At 44.7% G+C, this 20,639-nt stretch overlaps 1 protein-coding gene and 1 long non-coding RNA gene across 9 annotated transcripts in view; one reads left to right on the top strand and one right to left on the bottom strand.

Annotated features, from left to right (window-relative positions):
- Positions 1–19,037, top strand: part of LOC134473675 (uncharacterized) — a 69,417-nt gene extending 50,380 nt beyond the window's left edge. For both annotated transcript variants that reach the window (XR_010044049.1, XR_010044048.1), the window contains 5 exons: positions 2,018–2,192; positions 4,534–4,728; positions 6,151–6,258; positions 9,605–9,717; positions 17,822–19,037. This is a non-coding gene — a long non-coding RNA (uncharacterized LOC134473675). The remainder of the gene's footprint in view (positions 1–2,017; positions 2,193–4,533; positions 4,729–6,150; positions 6,259–9,604; positions 9,718–17,821) is intronic.
- Rcan2 (regulator of calcineurin 2) overlaps positions 1–20,639 on the bottom strand; it is a 151,940-nt gene that overhangs the window by 14,077 nt on the left and 117,224 nt on the right. The window lies entirely within an intron of this gene.

The following is a 20,639-nucleotide window of genomic DNA, read 5'->3' as shown; positions in this document are numbered from 1 at the left end:
CAGAGTCATGACCAACAAAGTCCTGTGACCCTGATCATAAAGAACCATACTGCTAGACAGGAAGACTGGGACATGTTAGTAAGGGCAGGAAATGGGTATAACTGCAAACTGACCAAGGCTAAAGAGTGACCACATATCAGTAAGATCAACACAAGGACAGAGTTGGGAAGCCCTGACTTCTGAGGCTGCATAGGAGAGTGTCCTAAGTTTTGGGAGGCTTCCTGCCTCTCAGGCACCCAGGCAAGCTTGCCTTAGACACACACATCTATATGTGGGATCTTCTTCAAGACCACGTGCCTGCACTGTGCCACCTCTTCGGACTTCGGACTTCCATGTCTGGGCATGCTCTTCTCTTTTCTACCAGTATATTAATCTAGTCCAAGAACCCAAAATAACTAAAGCTTTTGTTTCACTATGCTTGAGAGAGATTTGAAGGATTTCTTCTCCCCTGCTCTTCTTTTCTCTATGAAGGACAAAAGAAGGAGCTTGTCTTAGGCAGGGCAGTTCTCGGGTCATCTCTCAAGCCTTGGGATCAGCCACCTGCCAGGCCTGTAGCTTCAGTATCACTCCAAGGGGGCTCATTAAGGAATTAATTGCCACAGTCCTGTGTTTTCCTGAGCAGGAATCCTGATGATTAAATGCTTTGTTTCTCCACAGTGAGAGTGCTCTGGGCTGCTCAAATCCCAGCTACTGGTCTGATTAACTTGGGGAGTTTTCAGGAATGACAAGAATTAAAAGATTAATAGCTCTTATTTCTATACCACATCTGGTATGTTTCAGGAGGAGACCTTTGGGTCTTTGATGTCCGTGTGTCTTTCAGCTCTGTTTGGAGTCTCGGCGTCCTGATCACCAATGCAAGGCCTCGGAGCTGTGCAATTTTCCTCTGAGTCTTCTCTTCTCCTTTTCAGTCTGTATCCTTTTTTATACCTTCCATCTCATTAGAGTAGTTACCTCTGAAAACTCGGGTTAGGAGAAAGTGATCAAAGCACCCAGGCTTAGGCTTTGGCTAAGTGGCCTGTGTGATCCCCTTTGGGACATCAGCAACTGATCATAGCTATTTTCCCTTTGACCCTTAACAGAGAGCTCCAGGCAACTTGTACTGTAAAGCTGCTCATGGGACATAAACTTTGCTCTTAAATTTCTTGGTTTAGGCACAGGCCAATGAACAAAAGGAGATTTCATCTCCAACCTGGGGAGCAGTCCAGGGGCTGGGGCTGTCACTGGACTATATGGGACTTAATGTCTATACTGCTAATGATAAACAATTCACAGCTACCTGGCAGGCACTATCTGCATAAGTCTTGGGGGGAATTTGCTGTCATAGCAGGTGATAGCTGGCCAAGAACAGGGTACTTGCCGGCCATCTCTGTTGTTTTTCCTACTAGTGACATGACAAACATTTAATTTGCTAGGGCAGGAGGACAGCAAATGAAATGGGCTAAAGAAAGATCCAGCTCCCCTGAGGGAGACAGTGCTGGGCTTGTCACTGCTGGCACAGCAGGGCTATGGGTTGATGCCCAGGTCCTGCCAGGCACACAGGCAGATGTCACCCTCTGCCTGCCAGTCTGCTCCAGCTTGGAACCATAAGTCCCCAAAAATCCCCATCCCCCCCTCAACAGCCTATAACATCCTACAGCAGCCACCCCAAACTCTTGGTTTTAGGAGTCTTTTATGCCCTAGAAAATTGGGACCTAAATAACTAAAGAACCTAAGAGCACTAAAAGCCTAAAGAACATTTGTCATGTGGGTTTTACCTGTAATACTTCTCACATAGAAATTAAAGCTGAGAAACTAAAAGATATTTACTTATACCTTTGCTTCAAAGTAACAAGAATGAGCTCATTATATTAACATAACCCTTTTATGAGAAGGCACTGTTTTCTAAAGCATGAAAATAAAGTGTGAGGAGATAGGCAATGCTTTATATTTTTGCAGCTCTCTTTAATTTGTGACCTAATGAAAGACACCAGGAATCATGGATCTGTCTATGTCTTGCCCTGTCTCGTTTTGACTCCAGGGTATGAACCAAAGCCCAACTCACCCAGACCTGTGGTCAAAGACACAGACTATGTCACCACCTTGCAAGTAACTGAATATTCCTCTCCAGAGCTTCAAAACATGACAATTGATAGTTCTTATAGTGAACTGCAATGTGGAATCCGAAGCCATAATCGAGTCACAGTTTTATTATGGTAAGATTCAGCTATCTAGTTTTCTAGTTTTGAATAGAACTTTCTGACAGTCTTCCTTGGTCATTTGGAAAACACTGGTTCTCTGACTTATGTGGCTTTCCTAAATTGATCAGTTTCATTACACAGATGTAAAAATCATATTCATTAATGCCCCATCTATCTCATCAACAAATCTTTACACATTAGGAAAGCTGTCCACCACGGTGGACATGAGTTTCCCAGAATTTTAAGTTTTGCCAAGAATATCATTGTTTATCACTGGCAAATGGCACCATCATTATTTTCTGTAAAGTAACAGATCCACCGCACCCCTGTACCTGTCTGTACACCTGCTGCCTGCTGGTTGTTTCTCCAGCTGAGTGTGCTGTTTCCTGGGGAAAGGAGGCAAGCAGGAGCTCGTTCCAGCTGGAGGTGTTGCTTTCCTGGGTAAAACATCGGATTGGGTTTGCCATGGGGAAGCTTTGTGGATGCTTCACATTTGATACCCAGAACAAAGGTGTGTGCTCAGATTAAAGAGATGACAAAGCTCATAACTTTTCTGCTTGTTAAAATCTTAAAACTGGACTTTCCTGTCTTTTTCTCTATTTTGTTTAAACTGTGAGTGGTGTTGAGGGTCATGAACATTCTGGGTACAGTTCAGCGCTGCTGCCTGATTCATGCTTTATTACCAATGTCAACAAAACTAAGAAGCAAATGATGTTTCAGGATTATTAGGAGAACAGTCTGGACTTAAGGGGAAAGGTCTTGAGAACCCCTGACAAGCAGTAGACTTTGAGAGCTTCCGTACCATAGGATCTCAGAAAAAGATGGGATCCACTCATCCTGGGGTAAAGACAGGAGGTCTAGTGGAAACTTTCCAGATAAAACAAGATGGCCAAGAAGAGCTGCATGCCAGAAAGCGTGAGGAATGCTGCTAGGAAGTCTGAGAGTGTGGAGTGGAGATGACACCATCAGCTTTGGCTGTGAGGGGCAGCTCTGTCCCTGCAGAGGGACAGTGACCATGCATTTTTAATTCTAAGGATGTCTCCATTTCCCTGATATACTGAGGCATCACTTATGCATTTAGCTGTCAAAACACTAAACGACCACGAAACCAAACCTCCTCCCAAATAGAAAATCTGTCTTTGAACAGAAGTGAACCTAAGCATTGTGGAACCAGGGAGCCGAGGCACTTGAATCTGTGGTGTGATACCATGCGTCACGCTGATGGTGGAGTGTCCTCTCTCCTTAACTCCCTTGTAAGCACTGCAGTTGTTGCCATGGGGAAGAAAAGCAGAAAAAAGGCTGCCTGAGACCGTGGGGAGACTTCAGAGTGTTTGTCGCTGTAGGCAGGAGGCCCAGATGTGTGTACTTATGTTACTCCAATGTCACCTCCCAAACAGGTATTTTAGGAATTAAGAAAGAAGGAATGACCTTGTTGCACATGACCAGTACTGTTAAATACAGAATTATAGAAAATATAAAGCAAAGGGGACATGCAGGTACATGTTCCTGGAGACACTGGTTTTGTAGCAAGATTCGTGGCTGAATACATCTCGTTTGAATCCTAAGCTATGTGTCAGGGGCACAGATGTAGAGGAGACACAGTGATAATCACCTCCGAGATTTGCTGAGGAAAGGACTTCTTTCCAGAAGGCCACGTCTTGTCTTCCCTAACTGGAAATGGTGGGGATGAACTTTAAAACCGAGTGTGTTCTCGCTCCTCCCAGTGGAGGTGAAGCCTCTGTTTAACACTAGGCAGCCAATAATTGACAAGGACACTTTAGGAAGTTCGCTGTTAAATTAATGGGCTAAATCCATAGTATGTTCCACGTCAGGTCCTTCTGAAGACAGTTTAAATTTGAATCCATTCTTTCTCCACTTGGCATCTGATCAAACTCGGCTTTTTAAAGGCAGCATGGTGTCCTTTTGCTTATTTTCCCCATGGAATTGAAATGGCATTTTCATTCTTTTAAGAGGCAGACAGAGACAATTTCTATGACTCAGTCATTAACTCCAAAAAGAAAGTGCACAGGTCTTATGCTCTTGATGAAGTGTGTATATGCATGTGTGTGCGTGTGCATGCATAAGTATGCACACAAGATGGAACTCGGGGTCTCACACATGCCAGGCAAGGGCTCTAGCTCTGACTCACATCCCCAAGCCCTCCTGAGGGTATTTCAGCTACCCTTCCTCCTTCTCTTCCTCTTCTATTTTTATCTAGGTCTTTCCCCTGTTTTTCCTATAATGACATAGAAAGAATACACATTAATGATATAGAAAATTAAATTTCTTAAGTTCAAATTTCTCGAGACTGGAAACTCAAGGAAACAATTGTCTCAAACTCCCAACCCCACCCAAGCCAGGATATGAGATACCCCCAGAAAGCCTTTCCCACCTGAAACGTGAAGTCAACATCTATCAACATCTATCGAAGTGAGTGGATGACCTGAAACCGTAACCGACTCTGCAACCGTAGCTGACATTGGCCATAACCTTGTACAGTGGCTGCGTCTCCACTTGGGCATTTACAAGATGGCAAACAATGCCTGGGCAGGTAGGATGAACAATAGCTAAGGTTCAAGTGTGTTCTACGTGCCAGGTCCTAAGTCCCTGATATGTCCTGTTTGTTCTCACAGGAAATGGAAGAAGCAGAGGGGGGAATGGTTGAAAAAGATCTGACATTGTGCCCGAGGTGGGCATTCAGTCTGAGATGCTTGCAGAGGGCACCTCAGAAAGTCTATCATCTGGAGTGATAGTCTTAATGCTCAGCCACATCACAAATGACAGAAATTAAAAAAAAAAAAGCTGCTACATCCACCAATGGAATGAGATCTTTCTAGGCAGTGTGGACTGAAAGCAGCTATTGGTTTGTTCATAGGATGGAGCTATAACTCTGCTGTAACCTGTAACTTTGTGCGTGTGGATATTACACAAATTCAACATTTTTGAATATAAGTCTGATTTAGGGCCTGAATCAGTGCCAGCCTGGCAAGATGATTTGACCCCATATTCCATGTAGAATTATTTCTCTACCCATGGTACAGATTCAAGTAAGATTAGGGAAGCGAGGAGAAGCCAGCAACATATTGGTGGTTACTTAATGTATGAGGGTGCTTTAAGTATGCTGTGACCTCAGGACTGTCTTGGCACACTGGGTATGTGGCAGTAGCTGGTCCCCTGAAACAGTGATACCTCAGCGGTGGCTCTCAGCCCACAGGGATCCATTGGCAGCTCTGAGGGAGGCAGACTGTGTGCAAACCCACAGGCTTACACACACACACCCACCATTGCCGTTGGTGTTCCCTCTGTCAAGGGCTATTAGTTTGTGACTTAATGGGAGTGATGGAATACATTTCTCAGGGTGACTAAATTTTCTAGATGAGTTTATAAAGAGGGGTCTAATCATGTATCCAGCTAACAAGCCTGCATGCTACCACATATCTCTCCATACTGTGACCCTTTGAGGAGCACACAGCATCTTTCAGAGATTATAACCACCACCAAATGCATAACACTTTCCTACATACAGATGGTGTCCCAGAGCCTTTCATCCTGCCAGCCCCACCTGTGGCCCACATACCAAAGTCAGCAGTCCCTGGAAGCCAGGTGGATAAGTATTAACATGGGTCCCAAGACCAACTAATTCAGAATCTGCACTTTAACATCCTCTGAGAACTACATCTGGCTTAAGTTTGAGACTAGCAGATTAGAAGATGTCTGTTGGAGACTTCGTTGTCTCTTGAATCACTGAATAAATTAATTTATATATTATTTATATATTTCTGGTACTGGTGACTACTGGTCTTTTGGTGTTAGTGGTTTTCAATTCTTTGTATTCATTAATAGATTTTGCATTTTGGTAATTATTCCTGTTGATTGCTTTTTGCTTAGTTCTTGCAATTGCATTTGTTTTTACTCGATTATCTTGTTCTTTGCAAATTCTTTGTTCTTGCTGGGTTTGGTATGGTCCATGAAGTCTGTACCTCTCCTGCCCTGCGTTGAATTCTGAGCCTCCCCTGAGCGTGAAGTAGGAGCAGCAGGAAGTGCCTGGCATCCAGAACCTTACAAACAAGTAGAATCCATGGTAAATACCACACGCATCCCTTCTTTCTACTGGCAAATAAGGATACAAAATTCCCCTACAAATGCAATGTCTTTTCACAGTGACACATTTCTAGGAACAGGTACAGACAAATATGACAGAAGGTTAAATGTTGCATGGTCTCTCTTCTATGACAAACACAATATAAATAAAGAGCAGAATAAAAGGGAGATGATAGAAAATGAAGAGGCAGATTTTTGGGGAAGGGGATGTGGAGGAGGAGAGGCTGAGGGAGGAGTAAAATTGATCAAGATGCAATGCACATGTGTCCCAATTCCCCAAAGTGAAAGTGATAATTCTATACAGCAAACAGGTACTAATTACAATAAATAAAAAGTAAATATGCATGAATGTAGAATTTGGTATAACTATCTTATTCTTAAAGCTCTCATAAATTGATACAATTATAAAACAAAAACAAAGTTTGAATTAGAGACTCCTTACAAAATCAGTGCAGCAAAGGCTCCTGTCACAGGACTGAGTGTGGCCACCACTGCCACCCAGGATTTTTCTCCTTTCCTTGCGTGAAAACAGGAGCTACTGAGGATCTTTATTCCCCAACCCCCACCTACTTTTCTAGATTAACTTATCCACGGTTAGTTTCTCCTCAAATAAAAACAAATCTGCCCCTTCCTGCCCTGTGTGGTGGGTTACCTGACTTTAACCCGCCCCATTGTTCTCTGCACAACAGAGATTAATATTTGGGGAGCTCGCGTCTGTAAAGTTAAAACTCTACAATAATGTCTGGCCCGTGGTAACTGCTCAGTTATTGTTATTATAATTACACACACAAATTACACACACAAAGAAAAACAGTAGCAGAAAGACAACTTCAGGGTTCAAGTGGCTCTGAGGTGACTGAATGGAGCTCTCTAAAATCTAATCTTATGCCATGTACAGAAAATAGATTTTTATATTATACGTATGTTGTAAACTCTATGCAAGTTGATAAAAATTTTTATCAAGAGCTCTTAAAAGACATGATAAAATAATTTAAAATGCTCAGTTCAAAAGTGGGCCAGAAACAAGCATACAAACAAACAAAAACACATGCAACAGAAATGATGAAAAATGTAGAGGACTTCAATCGAACTTTACAAATAATCATAATAAAATAACTGATTTACACAAGTTGTCAAATTGTTAAAAAGCAGCACTCAACCCTGTACTCTCTACATGAAATCTATTTTAAATACAAAGCACATTTTAGTTCAAAATCAAAGAACTGGGATAAAAAAAAATCAAAAAACAGATTGAGAAACTACATTAAAGTTTTATTATGGAAATGCTACCTACCATTTTAAAATGTGCAGTAACTTCATCTATATCTAAATATCTTAACTCTATCTCCCTGTTAAAGATCTCCCAGTTGCCTGTGAAAAAAGATTAGGCAATAAAATGAAATTAAAATTACTTTATACCTTGCCTATTATATGCTATAGTTACCAAATCAAACTTATGTCATTTTAATTTTATTTGAAGGTATATGTTATGACTTTTTATTTCTTAAATGATGTTGAGAAGAAAATAAAAGAAGTATAATTAATTTGTATAACCAAATTTTTAAAAGAGTAAGGCTAAAAAAAGTGATCAGGAACATGACACTGAAAAATTGTGTGAGCCCTAGCTAGTCAAAAGGAAGTTTGGATTCTTGTCTCTAATCAGACACATATTTTACTCTGAAATGGCCACAGACTAAAGATATTCATTTAATCAGAAGAAACTAAAATGGGATCCTGTTTTACAGAATTTACCAGCAAATGCCAAATTAATTAAGAAGCAAACACAGGGAAAAAAAAAAAGAAAAGCTAAGAAAGCCTATTTAACTAAGATGTCAGAAACTGAAGGGATGCCAAGAATCTATTGGTATTTTTAAAAAAATCAGAAAGGCAAAAAGCCAAAATCAACAAAAATATCTGTGTGGGAAAGCTGAAACATCTTGTCCCACCATGAAAATCTGGGCCACGTTTCTTTCCTGTAGGAGGAAATGCAAATTCCAACACTCGCATTAAACAAAGTCGGTGTAGATGAAGGGAAATGTTTATCAACATGGATTCACACCATTGGTTTTAACACAGAGAAAGAAGTCATTTCAACAAGGACAGATGAAGCATGCTTGGCAACATAGAAAATAATGAATCCCATCATTGAAGCTGTCTCTTATTGCTCTGGGCCTTGGTGTGTGCATCTATGAAATGGGGACAGACCCTAGGATGTTCCTAGCACTGCAGAGATACACAGAAGTGGCCCTGCAGAGAGCGGTGCCTGTGTTTGGGAACCCTGTGACTTTGGCTTGAGGCCAGTGATCCAGGGTCCACAATTCTACTTCCCAGACTCTTTCTGGCTTTTGACATTTTATAACCAATTTGACATTCATTTAACCATTCACCCACATACTGACCACCACGTACCCCGTAAAATCACTATTCCAATCTGTGGGACAAGACTGGGATGTGATATGTCTTAGTTACTTTTCTTTCATTGCTGAAGCAAAATGCCCAACACCCAAAGTTAGGGGAAAGGTTTTTTTTAGCTTACAATTTGCAGCGGTTTTGGTACATAATGGGCTGGCTCCAAGGCAGGGTGGCACATGGCAGAGGAGCCACATTTCATGGTTTCAGAAGACAGCAAAAGCAGCAAGAGCAAAAACAGGAGAGAAGCCTCTTTCTGCCCTGTTATCTTATACAGACTGCTGGGATTAGGGTGGTATCAATCCAATCAGTGAGCTGATGGGCAATCACCCATGATTAATCCCAGCATTGCGCACTCTAGATTCAGCCACCTCTGAAAAGGTCTTATGACTCCACGAGACTTTGGGGGACTGTCTAGACACAAGCCATAATAGTATCCTCCTAGATCTTCTGCAGTGTAAAAGCATTAACTAGGAAGTGATTGTTGGGAAAGATGTCTTAAATTAACCTTATCTCTTGTAACTCCAGAGACTCTGAGCTCCTCTAGGCCACATGATTGTTTGTTCTGGAGAAAGTCTGGTTAAGGCACAGTACGAAAGGAAATGAAAGCAGGACCTTATTCCAGTGGAATGCTGCTGGGATAGCATGAGATGCTTTGCTAAGATATATCTAAAGGGACAGTAAACATCAAGGCCAACATGGCCAAAGATGGTCCCTGAGATAGTTAAACAATGAAGTTCTCACTTATCTGTACTTTACCCTTCCCATGTCCCACTTCTGCATTTTTATAAAGAGAAGACTAATAAATAGCCAGAGAAAATTGTAATGGAAGCTTCAGTCCTAGCAACTGACACCCCCTGATTCCATCACTTGGTCTCTTGATTGTTTTCTTTTCTTCTGCTGTACTTCATTTTCAGGACCTGTCTTCTCATACAAATCAACATTTTGGTGCCTGCAAAGGGAGCTGAAAACCACAGTAGCCCTCAGAAAAGGATTCCAATGCCTAGTGGACCCAGGAAGAGTTGGGCAGGTAAGTAAGCCCGTTCTCCAGGGTTTTTGCATCAGGGTTACAATGAGAAATGCTCCATCTCAACAAAAATATGTTCACATTCTAAAAATTTTGTTGCATTCGGGGGTTAAAGTGAAACCACAGACTTTCACCAAATTGTTTGCCTTCATAAGAAAACATTGCTATTGGTTTGAATCCAAGGAACATAATGCTTTAAATTTAAAACAATGAATATTGTTTATGAAAGCTTCGAAACATGCTTATTAACAAAGCAGTTCTATTCCTTTACATGTTTGGTCTTTGTGTAACTTGATAACTTTGGCTTTAGAACTCATGCAATCTGAATCAGAGCAGGAGATTTTGCCAGACAGGAGAAATGCTAAGGGCAAAGGCAGCTGTGATTTTCAACCAGCCGATAGTTTACCTGAGGAGACTTTAACTTCCGGGTCAGGGACTGATGACAGATGAAGGGAGTTATGGACCTTTTGGAAATCTTTCTAGTGACGAGGACCTGGGGAGAGAGCATTCCTTCACTTGGGGACACAAAGGCCCAGCCACTTGGGAAATGAAGGCACACACATTCCAAGCCGAAACAGAAAGGAGGCCAGTTTGTGCTGAGGCCTGGCAGAAAGGCCAATGTGCTCAAAGAGATCAAATGGATCAAACCACACAGGGCCTTCGGGGGCCACAGAAACTGTTTGGGGTTAACATGCAGCAGAGAGCCAGGGGGAGGTTTGAGGCAGAGAGGACCACGAGTGACCTGATTTGTGTTTTCAGGAAAGCACTTAGGCCAGTGGTGGTGAACCGATGGCGTGCACGTTAAGGTGGCCTATTTGCATCATTGAAAGCTCTGAAAAGTTCCTCATCCCTCATCGGACTATGCAAACTAGGGGTGCTGGTAGCAAGTCCTGGAGAGGGTGATGGGACCAAGTCTGTGGCGCAGTGGTGAGAAGGACCCAGCAGGAGAATGAACAGAGATGCTGGGGTAACAAGTGCAGAGAAGAAAACAGGCAGAAGACCATGTTCATGGTTGGGGTGACTGTTTGGTGGTGTGATTTTTCAAACAGAGGAGACAGTAAGAAAAACAGATTTTGTAGGGAAAGCCCAGAGTTCTGTTTGGGCCAAATTAAATATTAATGTTGTTATCAGGCATCAAGTGATGTGCTGGGTCCTAGCACAAGGGACAGCAGAGCTGAGCCACATTCAGTAACGCCTGAGGACTTGCAAACCCTGCTACCTGGGGAATAGCAGGGCCCTCCTCATTTATTCCCCTTTGTGGGCTCACTGTTTAGATTTTGCTATGATTGCATAAAATACTGTACTCCAAAATTCTTTCAATAAGTCGTCCTTTTAGTGTGATCTAGCTTTTCCACCTGTATTGTTTGTCACTCAAAAGACTTTAAAGAAATTCTTCTGTTGAACAATATCATTTCTAAGGTTCTTTCCTGATTTACTATTTTATGGAACTAAGAAGCTATTTTTATCCTGGCACGTGGTATGAACGGCAGCCTGGGGCCCTGGTGACAAGTATGGCAGACGCTAGCTATGCAGGGTACAATAGTTGCACTTTGGGGAACTTGGCTGGGCACAGGCGCCGGGGGCTTCTGCACATGTCACCTTGTCTGCTCCTGACACCAGTTCTGGGTGGAAACAGATGAGAAAATTGAGCCTCGGGGCCTGTGTGACAGTTGAGGTCATGGAGAGAGTAGTACTAAAATTGAGCTTCAAACACCAGTGGCTCGGTAGGCTACTGCATGGCACTGTTGCAAGCTGGCGTGCTCTGACATGACAGGGGTCCCCGGGGAATCTTGTGGCAGGTGGGGGTGGAACAGGAACTGCAGCTACCCGCTCTCAGAGTCACCACATGCTGGCTGGGACATGACTGTCAAGCAGAGCTGTGTGTGAAATGCACAGCATTTGAAACTCTCTACCTGTTCCAACTTGGACCTGTGCTCCTGAGGAGCTCCTAGGAGAGCAAAGACATCTAAGGTGCATGCTCAGCCTGGCCTTGGGTGGGAAGCAGTTGCTGTGGACCTGTGATTAGGAGGACCTGATAGACCCTCAGCCAGGTGTAATTTTATGGATGAGAATCTAGGATGAGTAGAATTAACATCTGAAGGCCTGGGTTCCTGCATCCACATCAAAACCAACGACTTCTGATCTCAATATGGTGCTACTTCCAGTCTGATTTATAGTAAAGTCTTGGACCCTTGCTAGTGGAATGTGTCATTAACTCTCTGTTCTTAATTTTTGTCCTCCTTAATTTTTTTTTATTGAGGTAGAACTGACATACATAAAATGCACAGCCTCACTGATTTTTTTATACCACAATGTGACCAGCAGCAGTGTGACCATTGCCCACTCCACACAGGAAAATCCTCCACACCTCTAAGGTCTCACCTACCTCCCCCAAAGCCTGTGTGACCACTATTCTGACTTTTGTTACCAAACACCTGTTTTGTCTATTTCCAAACTGTGTAAGTAGAAAATAAATGTTGTAAAAACCTGTCTTCTCTTCCTTTATCTTCTAAGCATGAGCATGTTACATGATGTGAAGGACCCAAACTCACTTGCCTATTTTCTCGGTACACAATGAAATATTTTCCACTCCAGTGTCATTATGAGTAGGTCATTTCTGGTGGGAGCATGGGTTCATTTATCTTGAGAATAGACATGAACTGAATTCTAGAAGGCACCAGGAATGTCTCTGAATTCACAGTGGTTGTAATAACTTTATCAGAATCCCAGTTGTTCCACATTCTTGCCAGCCCTGGTACCAGGGGCTCCTTTGTCTGTAGCCGCCTGTTGGCTGTGTAATGGTATCTCAGTGTGGTTGTTTGCATTTCACTGATGGCTGCTTTCGCCAGTTTGATGTTGTCTTTTGTGAAATGTCTGTTCAAGTGTTTGGCTCATTTTAATGGGCTGTTTGCTTTTACTTATATTTATGATTTCTTCATACATCCTGGAAATGAGTACTTTGTTAGACTTGTACAGAGTGAAGATCCCCTTCCAGCCCAAGGCCTTCCTTTCTGTTTCAAGTGGCACCTTTTGATGAACAGAGTTCTTAATATTTAATAAGATCCAATTTATCCATCTTTCTATCATCGTTATTTCTGTGCCTTGCTTAGGAAAATGCTCCCTCATTCAAACTTTGCCTCTTTAAACTCAGGAAGCTCAGAGCCACTAAGAAGTTGTCTGCTTGTGGAGCAGGAGGGACAGAGCTGATCATGAAGAGTTTTCAGGTATGGGACCGAAAAGAGATTGTGAAGTCAGACAAGCAACCACTAAACATATCAGACTTTATCCAAGTCCAGTGTTGATACTGTCCCCACACCCTTGGGGACAGCTGCAGCAGATCCTGTCCAGGTTTGGCATAGGCGACCCTGCACAGCGATACACAGCTGTAAAGTGTGCAAGTAATCTGTGTCTTCCTCAGAATGGAGTGGACTGTCAATGAAGTCAGCAGAGCCAGAGCTTGTGCTGGTTGTGTACATCTGGGTGCCACTACACAGTTGCCAGTCCCCTCCGGTCTCTCAGTCCTGTCACTGTATAGGGTTCTTGTTTGGCTTCTCTGCAGACAAGAGGCATCCCAAGAAGTCCCTCAGTATTCAAGAATGCGTGACCTCAGAGGGCGAATAAATAGTCAGCAGCCTTAATCACTGGTGGCCAGGAGGCCAATGGACAGCTTGTCCCCCTTTCTCCCAGAGGTTCTATGCTGCACCCCTATAGCTCCCCAGGGCATCTGTGGCGTCCACAGCTAGCTCTGCAATGAGATCTGCTCCGTTTTCTGTCCTCTGAGATATCTCCTGCTTCCCAGTGTCCCTGAACATCATCCCATTCCTCCTTCTTGGTTTCCAACACCAGGTGCCCCCCGCACTTCCGCTTTTGTCTCAGGCAAAGACACACTGAATGAGATTCTGCTTGCTTGGTTTGGCTTCATCAGATTTCAACTGTCAGTCAATTTTACTCTTTTACAACTTCAGAGGAAAACTCTGACCTTTTACTGGGAAAGTATTAGTATGAATTAAATACAACCAATCAGCTACACTTATCGCCTGCAGGGGTAATTTATTCCAGAATCAATGCGGGTCTGTTATCCACAGTGCTCAAACAGATTTCTTCTTAGACAGCTGCTGGAGAGGGGCCAAGACCTGGATCAACATCTGTGTGGGTTCAGGAGATAATCGAAGCACTAAAGTGACTTAAACCAATTTAATACCCGAGGCACTTCAGAGAAGCTGACCCTCCTGAAGTGTGGACACTACCACATGGCCACGCATCGCCTGCTTTCACTTGGAGGCTTGGGACATGATCCCCGCTCTGGATCCCTGCACAGGCCAGGTAACTGAGGCCTGGAGGGAACTCAGAGAGAACTTCCAGAAGCAGTGAGAAGTCTGTCCTAGGAGGTGGTAGGGTCCCAAGATGACCCTGTTTGCATGTCCAAAGAGCAAAACCATGGGGTTTGTCAACAGGGTGTTCCATTGAGATTACCTTCTCTCAGTCTGCATGGAGCGCTGTTCCCAGGAACCCCAGCCCCATGTCGGTGTTGGAAAAGTAGAGGGCATATGCATACTTTTTAAACGCTGGCCTTCCCACAATGTCCCCAAGTCCCTGCAGGCCCAGGGAGCTACACTGCTCTGCTCCAGCATTATCATCTCAAGCATCTACGAGGCATCAAGGCAGCATAGAAAAGGGCAGGGAGAAGTGGCCGCCAGCGCAGGAGGACGGTGACGTTTATTCAGAGTTTGGAGAGCTGGCTCTCCATGCACAGGGCCTCTTGATCCTGCTATATTTTAGAGGCTCTCACATTTTCCAACTCTGGTGGACACGAGTCTTCTCACTAGAGTGCAAATGCTGTTCCTGAATTCTGAGGCCTCCGGCCTGGGGCTCACTTGCTATGGGAATTCAGGCAGTGTTTCTGGAAGGCTCCCGTCTTTGCCCAAATGTCATGATCTCTGTAAACTGTACCCCGGCCACTGCACTGAAAATTCTGCCTTCCATCCCCCCTCCTAATCTCTGGTCCTGCCCTACTTTCTCTCTCTCTTTTTTTTTCTTTTTAGCATGTATCATTTGGAGCATTTAATTTCATCATTTTGCTTATGCTTTTCTCCTCCCACTGGATGTTCCATGGAAAGCATTTCTGGTTGTTTTCTGTGCTGATGTCCCTGGTATCTAGGGCAGGACTTGGAACACAGAGGACACTCAGTGCTGACTGTATAAAGGCTTCCGCCTCCGCATCTACTCAGAAGTGGCCTATGCCCACCTTGGGGTTCCAAATCTATATTTATAGAATAGTTAATACTTATTAACTATTTATTTTGCACTCTGCTGAGTGCCTAGGAACAATCACAGAGAAGACATTGTCCCCACCTTGGAAGAACAGCGTTAGCTAAGGAGCTGTCTATGAACACAGTCAACTGTGACACTGGAAGGGGAATAAAACATGGGTGACAAATACAGATGACACAGAAAAGGCTACGTGCACCCCAAGTCTCAGCCATGACGTGGGTGGAGATCAGAGCTGGAAGAGCCAAGGCGTCAAGGCTGGATGGACCCTAGCAGAGGCATGCGTGTGTGCATGTGTGTGTAATCACAGTGGTGTGGAGATAGCAGTGTTCCTAGGGGTGTTCCCTGATGCCCTTCACCCACAGAGTTGAGCGTATTCCCTGTGCTCTTCCTCTGCACCCACTGGAGGCTTAAAAAGAAACAGAACAGGCAGGCTTTTGCTTTCCTGGAACTTGCCTTCCGGCAAAGGGAAACATAATAAAATCAGGAGGGAACAGGACACTAGAAATAAGGGCTGCAGGTGCAAACAGAAAGGGAGGAGGGGGCCACAGGCACCACGGGGCCAGGCTCCGGCCATGTCCTAACACCCTCTGAAGGAGGCCTTCTGACATGTAATTATTAAGACCTTCATCAGTGACTTTAAAGATCTCTTAACTTAGACAAATTGGCACATTTGTAGAAAAAAAAGAAAAAGAGGTTTGAATTACAGGAAGGGAGAGGCAAATGTGGTTGGGGGGGCCAAAGGCCCTTTCTAGGCCTAGTTGAGGGTGGCAGGACCCAGACGTATGTATGCATGACATACAGGGAAAGGAGGAGAAGGAAGAGGAGGGCACAGAGGACCACGACAAACACCTGGCAGGTTGGGAAGAGGGAACTGGCAGTGTCGTCACATGAACCCACAAGCTGGACATATGTCACATTTCATCTGGACTAGATCTGGGAGTAGGGTAAAGGCCAAATTTCTGTCTTTAAAGAGCAAAAGCATTTTAAGGCAAAGAAACATCAGAATTGATCTACCTTCTTACAGAACATAGTATTATCAGGGTAAGTGGTGTTAAAGTTATGGGTTTTAGTGGGGAAAAATGGAATTGATCATGAAAATAATGTCAGCAGGAGAAAAGGCCCTGTCTCCAGAGCAATCAATCCCAGAGTACACTGGAAGGCTGCAGGGAAGATGGCTAGAGAAAGTCTGAGGTCCCTCTTAATCTCCAAAGCCCTTTTCAACTCTGAAAGCCTCAAGGTGGGAAGGCACAAGGTCACAGGAAGCTGGGAGGCTCCGAAACCAGGAACAACTTAACATTGAGCAGAGGAAGCCTGCTGGGCAGGGGAAGTCTTCAGAACTGAGCTCAGGAGGTGCAGGCTGCTTCCTCCCAGGCTGTCAGCAGTTGGTGTTGCCCCCACAGCCAGGCAGAGGGAGGCTGGGCAGTTGGCCTTGCCATCATCCTGCTACCAAGCACAGAGCTGGAATCAGAGCCTTTCGATCTTTTGCCCAGCATGCTTTCCTGTTTGCCCTGCACAATTTCCGTGTAGGGCTAAGACAAAGGGATAAAAGTCGAGATGTGGTTGTTTGAAGAATTGTAGCAGTCTCTAGACTCATTTCCTTGCTCTTGTCAGTGCTCCTGGGGCACCATCATCTTCCTAAGTGATAAATGACGGCTCTTAGCACCCAAGGATCGCCCTGGTTCACAGAAAATTCATTGCAAAGGATTGGGCTAGACTCAAGATCATCTGCAGCCTGGTCTCCGTCCTCTGCAGCCTCGCCACCCCCTGATTTGTGTGGGGTAGGCCAGGCATGGACAGCAGGGATTGCAGGACTGGAGTGTGCTTTGTTGGAAAGGGCAGGTCCAGCTTCTCTTCTCAGAGTCCAGGACTCTGAGAAGAGAGACTCAGTAATGTCAGCTCTGTCTATCTTTCAAGAGAAGCTGGATGTAGATTTTAAAGTAAAAATCTGCCTTACGTTTACAGGCTAGCAAGGAATTCAATTGAATACAGTAATACTTTACAGCCAAGTAAAACCCACCTATGGGTCAGCTTGAAGGCAGCCATTTTGAAATTTTTGGTCCAAAATGTTCCTTTCAGAGGAGACCATGACCAGGCGCAACACATGCCTGTCATTCTAGCACTTGAGGCAGGAAAATCCTAATGTTGGGCCCAATTACAAGTTTGGGCAGCTTAGTAGCTTAATAAAATCTTGTCTCAGAATGAAAAACAAAAAGACGCTAAGGATGTATCTCAGTGTGGAGTTCCTGGGTTCAATCCCCAGTAAGGGGAAAAAAAGAAAAGAAAAGAAAGGAAATGCAGGGCCCCGTGTTACTGAATGTGCACCTTCTTCATGGTGCATACTGTGTACCCCTCAACCCTATTAGACCATGAAACATTGAGGTAGAGTTTCCCACTCTTGGGGGGGGCCCACAGTGCATCACTCATTAGATTCTCAAAACATTTCTTATGAATTTTGACTTAGAACACAAAACCAGAAGAGGTTTGGTTGTGCTTCAGTGAGAGAGAATAAAGATGGCAGTGACAGTAATAACCTGAAATAATCACGCAGGTGGATCGAGCCAAAGGTCCAGGCAGAGCCCAGAAAGTCATTGTGCATCCTACAGATGTCTCAAACCAACAGCTCCAAGTACCCTATGTGTGTGACTCCCACGCCCAAGAGAGAATCCTGCGCCTGCACACAGCAGGAAGTCATGGTTCTCTACTTGGATTTTCCCAACATAAACTGGAAAGTGGGCTGGAGAAGATGCATGTCCCATCCTCACCCCACACCCCATGGAGAATCGTGCTTCCTAATATTTGTAAAAGAAGAATAAAGACTCCCTTATTTTCTCCACAGAATTCTCGGAGTTAACCTAACCCCAGATTACTACTGGCTTCTCCCTCCTTCAACCTGGCGAGTAAAGACTGCTCAGAATGGTTTGTGATTTTTGCCAGTGTTGCCCCAAGACCAGCAGCAGATAACATCAGCATTAGTGACAGTGCGAAAGAACTTATCCAAGAATTATCATTTTCTGAAGCCTGGAATGACTTGGTGGATTTGATATTATTTCTTCACCAGCTGCATGATGCCTGATGTGGAAATGTTGCTCAGAAGGAGATTTCAGAAAATCGCCATCGTGCTATGGATGACACTAATGTTGAATCCTTAATATATGAGAACTACTCTGTTTTCAGCAGAACTAAATGCCATTAACAGATCAGTAAAATTTAAGAGCTGAATGTTTAGGACTGAAAGAAGCCATTGTGCTCTGTGCTTTGAGTACATTTTTATTTCAGTTATGACACCCTAAAGAGTAGAATTCACATATTCACTTTACAGAGAAAATCGTGCCTTGGGTAAATAACAGTTCCCAGGACTGTAAAGTGGGTACCTCCTGGGGCTAGGGTTTTACCTGGCTGGCCCAGCTCTCCCTTGTCCCCTGATAGGACTGCCCACTGGTCATCTAGACAACTTTCAAAGCAGTGGGCCACCAGCAACTCAACTGCTTGCCCCAAGTGAGCAGCTTGAAGACCACTCCCCGTGCTCCGTCTCCTGGTTCAGTTCTCCCGTCTTCCCAGAGCCCCCAGCGGGGTCACAGCTCTAGTTTATTGTGAAGATTGGTTAAGGCCGATGGTGATTTAATCCTCACAGGACCAAAAAGCTGGTTTCTACATAATCCAAGCCCTGTGTCATGGTTCAAAGGGTCTGAATGATGCTTGGGATGGGCTAGAAAAGGTCTCGCTGTCCATTAATAAACATCCATCTTCAAACAGCAGAACTCCCCAAGAAGGCAGTGGATACAAAAAGTGAGATGCCCAATGGGCACAGAGGGACAGTGGGTGCTGAGGCTTAGAGGTGGGATTGGAGGCAGCCTTCGGGGCTCTAATCTCAGCAGCCAGCCTAGAGGGAAATAGACGGCAGGGCACCTCCTCCCTACCATGCCTTCTGAACTCCTGACCAAAGGGCACCAGTTTCATGAAATCCTGCCCAATGTGTCCTACAGTTGTATGTTCAAGGACTCTGAATTCCTTCCAGACTGCCATTAGCATGGTGAATCCTGGGACTCAACTTGTCATCCATTCAAAGGGTATATTTGTCAACTGCCATAGAGTTGTCCCTCATCATCTCTGAGTGTTCATCTTTCTCCTCTGATTTTCAGCAAGGTCCCCAGGAACAAGGTGATATTCTTTGCCTCCACTGATGGGTCCATTGCCTGCATCTTGTCTGGCAGAATCTGAAGGGAAGTGACAGGTGGGCCATGTGGGGCTGGCCCTTCCAGAGGGACTTATCAGTCCTCTACCTGCTGTCTCAGGTGACCCCTGCTCTGCACCTGCTCCATGCTGGAGCTTCTCAGAGAGCCCAGTGTCAGGAATGACACTACCACTTCCTCTGAGGGTGCAGATTTTCTCTCAGGAGAGCTGGGAATGCTCTAGATCAAGCATCTGTCATGGCTGAATTTCTCCATGTCATTAGCAATGTGAGGGGCCTCAGGGGGACACTGGGGCAGGGGATGTCTATCTGTGGTCACACGTTTGTCTGCCTGCTATGTGGAGGGTAGAGTTCAGAGTCCTGGTCCTAGAAGAGGATCAGCATGTGTGTGCAGTGGAGCACACTGCCTGTGTGTCTTGGGGCACCCTGAACACTGCTGCCCCTCCCTGAAACTCTGATGGCTGGGACCTGATCACATTCCATGACTAACTGCTTTCCTATTTCAGCTCTTCTCAAACGAATAAGGAGAAGGCAGGTGCCATAATTCATGGATATCAGACCTGACCCTGTCAGGATGGGACACTGCTGCCACTTGCTCTCTGTGGTCGTGGCAGCCACAGTTCACAAAGCCACCACAGAGGACCTCAGTCAGATGTAGCAGGGAGATTACTCTGCTGGAAGTGCCTCCCAGTCCCACTGGGCTGGAGCAGAGGGCCTGCATCCTTCTTACTATGATCCAACTCTTTGTAGCCATGCCCACCTGGCCTCTATTTCCCCAATGCCCCTTCTCTCTGGCTTTTCTGCACAGGTGAGGATTCCTCCTTCCTGAACACTCTCCCTCATCCCGTGTCTCCTTTGCCCACTGAATTCATACAGAAACCACAGAGCCAAAGCTCTGGAATCACCCCATTAGGGAGCCCTGCCTTCTTGCCTTACCCAAGACTTCTCCTTGCAAGGTCCATGAGCCCTGGGCTTTCTCACACCACACGACACTTTCTAACCATTCCTCCACCAGCCTAGGGACCCCTTACCCAGGGTAGGAGCTGCACTGCTCACCCCACTGTATCTCTGGGGTCACTGTCTATTGTACACCACATGGTCTGGGGTGCCTGTGAATCCTAATGCCTCACATAAAGGCACTGTTAACACCAGCTCCACTTACTAATCACCAGCAGCCCAAGAATCCTTCACTGAAACTGCATTTTCTTTTAACACACAGACAAGTCATAAGTAAGAGGAATTTTGTCTTTTGGTCTCCAGAGACACCCTACCATAATGACGAATTGCAATTAAGAAGTTAAAACAAAAAAAAGTGACTCTATTGATCTGGGACATGACTTGGGAACCCTTCTATCACAGGAAGAACAGAACTTTCTAACAGCAGTGCAGAGAAGTCACCAGGAAGAGTGTTAAAGAGCTGTAAACCTTCTGAGTTTACGCAGATAGTCACTGTTGATATTGACAT

This window comes from Cavia porcellus, unplaced genomic scaffold (assembly GCF_034190915.1).
Source record: "Cavia porcellus strain 051 isolate PalLab524CR breed Dunkin Hartley unplaced genomic scaffold, mCavPor4.1 scaffold_28, whole genome shotgun sequence".
NCBI lineage: Eukaryota > Metazoa > Chordata > Mammalia > Rodentia > Caviidae > Cavia > Cavia porcellus.
This window is presented reverse-complemented; position numbering and strand designations above follow the sequence as displayed.